Here is a 2405-nt window from a genome sequence, read left to right as displayed (position 1 = left end):
AAATGTTTAAGAGGAAAAGGGGAAGAAGGGTACAATTCTTTGTCATATAAGGATTAAATACCAAAATGCATATCTAACATGAAAAATGATTTATACTGTATTATTTATAAATCCTTTTTTTTTTTATAACATTCTTTATTAAAGTTTTTTTGTGGAGTATAAAAGCATATATGAAACATGAGAACAATGGTACAAAAATAAAGTACATAGAGTATAAAAAAAGCAATTACAAAAACTTGAAGGGTGTTAAGAAAATGGGAAGGAAAAAAAAGGGGGGAGGAGAGGTTGTACAGTTAAGCTAGTAAAGAACAAAACACAGATTAATGAACTTAAAAGACTGGATGAATAGGTTTAATGGGAAAAGAAGGGTAGGTTTACAAAGGAGGGTGAGGGAAACAAGACAAAAAAGTAAGGAACATCCAAAGTTTAGTGTACCTGTTTAAAAAAGACACCCCTTAAAGTAAGGAGTAAAGTTTTCCAAACCAAATGATGATAATAAAAGTGAGACAATATAACTATAAGAAAACATGTAGTTAGAAAAACCATAAATGTAATCACCAGTCAATAGGGGCTCAGGAATTAGGAACCCTGGAGATAGGGGTATCTAGCCAGAGTTTCAGGTCTTGCAAATAACAATGTATACTAAACTGTTTAAATGCAAACATTCACTGGTAATAACAATGAAGGTTAAGGTCAGTAACTAGTGCTAGTGAATGAAGGGGGATCTGGGGTTTTTACATAATCTTGAAATATGTAGTTTAGTCACTATGAGTAAACACACGATGGGGACTCTGGCTGGTAAAGAGATTTGATGAATAGGGATGAGCGAGTAAAATTTTAAAATTTGTGCCGTAAATCGGACCGTTCTCGCTTACCGAACATGTAAGCGAGAGCGGCCTGTGTAAATTTGGCCCTTGAGATCGAATTTTTTGGGACCTGCAACAGCTGACAGCTCTGCTCCCCTGATTGCTCTTGCAGCCCTGTAGTATGTGTTCTTGTATAGAGATTCGCTATCCAAGAACACAGGAGTGCCGGGGCTGTGCTCATCATGAATTATTGCAGCCGTGGGAATCATCCTGTGATGATTCTGCCTTGTGCAACACCTGTAATTTTTGTTCAGTACAAAAACTGTAGCCCATTAACATCATTCATGATGTCAAGAGGGATGCGCAAAAGCCCCTTTTGCGCTTGCCCAATATCAGGCAAGTGCAGAAAAAGCAGCCAGAAGCCTCCTGGGATGCGTGATGTGGGTATCCCTGGAGGCTTTGGGCTCCTATTATGTCTTTACCATTGGGGAAAAGAGGGGCTTCACCCTCTTTTCCTTTTTATTAAAAGAATCTTAAAAAAGTTTTTCTACCCTTTTATGTAAAGTAAAAATGTTGGTCCTTTTTGAGTAAGATCTTGCAAATGGAGTCTTCCCCTTTTTTTAACATGGTTCTTTGCCTTGTACTGCAAGAAGAGGGGTTTTCATATTTTTCTTCTTAATGAAGAGTAAATGACACATTCAGCAGGATGATGAGCTTCCACATCATGAATCCCAAGGGAATACCATTGGTATACATGCTGATGCGGTGCTAACTCTTTCTTTACCTCTAAACTTCCCAAGTGATCTATTATGGTATTGTTGGATTATTAAATACAATTTTAGCTCTGGGTATACTAACCTTTTGAATTGCTAAAAAGGTTGTTTCCTAACGATGCTTACTACTGGAACATAAATGAGTGAGCCATCGAATCCAAAGACCATCATGATCATCATATCCTACTGCACTGATGAAGTGAAGAATTATTTTGTTTCCCCAACAATTCTCTAAGTCTTATACCTACCTTACCTATCCCCCTTCTTTAAAATCCCCATTTTGGCCCTTTTTGTGTACATTATTCACCCATCCATTTGCTCATGAATTTGATTTCTTTGTTATTGTTCCAAAAACATGCAGTTAAGTTAATTGGCTTCCCCCAACATTGACCTTAGACTGTATTAAAGACATATGACTGAAGTAGGGACATTAGATTGTGAGCCTTTTTGAGGGACAGCTAGTGACATGACTATGGACTTTGTACAGCACTGCGTAATATGATGGTGCTATATAAATACTGTGTAATAATAATAATAATATAATTGTGGCAGCCATGCACTTTTGATGATTGGCCACTAGGTTGCAGATCAATTCATTGTTTTAATAAGAGACCTGTAGAAAGATACAACCATCTGTTAGTGAATTTCAGAGGAATTGACTAGGGCAGGGGTCTGCAACCTGCGGCTCCGGAGCCGCATGTGGCTCTTCAGCCTCCTTGTTGTGGCTCCCTTTGGCTGCCGTGGGGAGATCTCTGATGGGGGATCCCCTTCCTCCAAAGACACTGCGGAGGAGGGGGATTCCCTATCCGGTGTTCTAATGAAAAAA

This window comes from Pyxicephalus adspersus, chromosome 1 (assembly GCF_032062135.1).
Source record: "Pyxicephalus adspersus chromosome 1, UCB_Pads_2.0, whole genome shotgun sequence".
Taxonomy (NCBI): Eukaryota; Metazoa; Chordata; class Amphibia; order Anura; family Pyxicephalidae; genus Pyxicephalus; species Pyxicephalus adspersus.
This window is presented reverse-complemented; position numbering follows the sequence as displayed.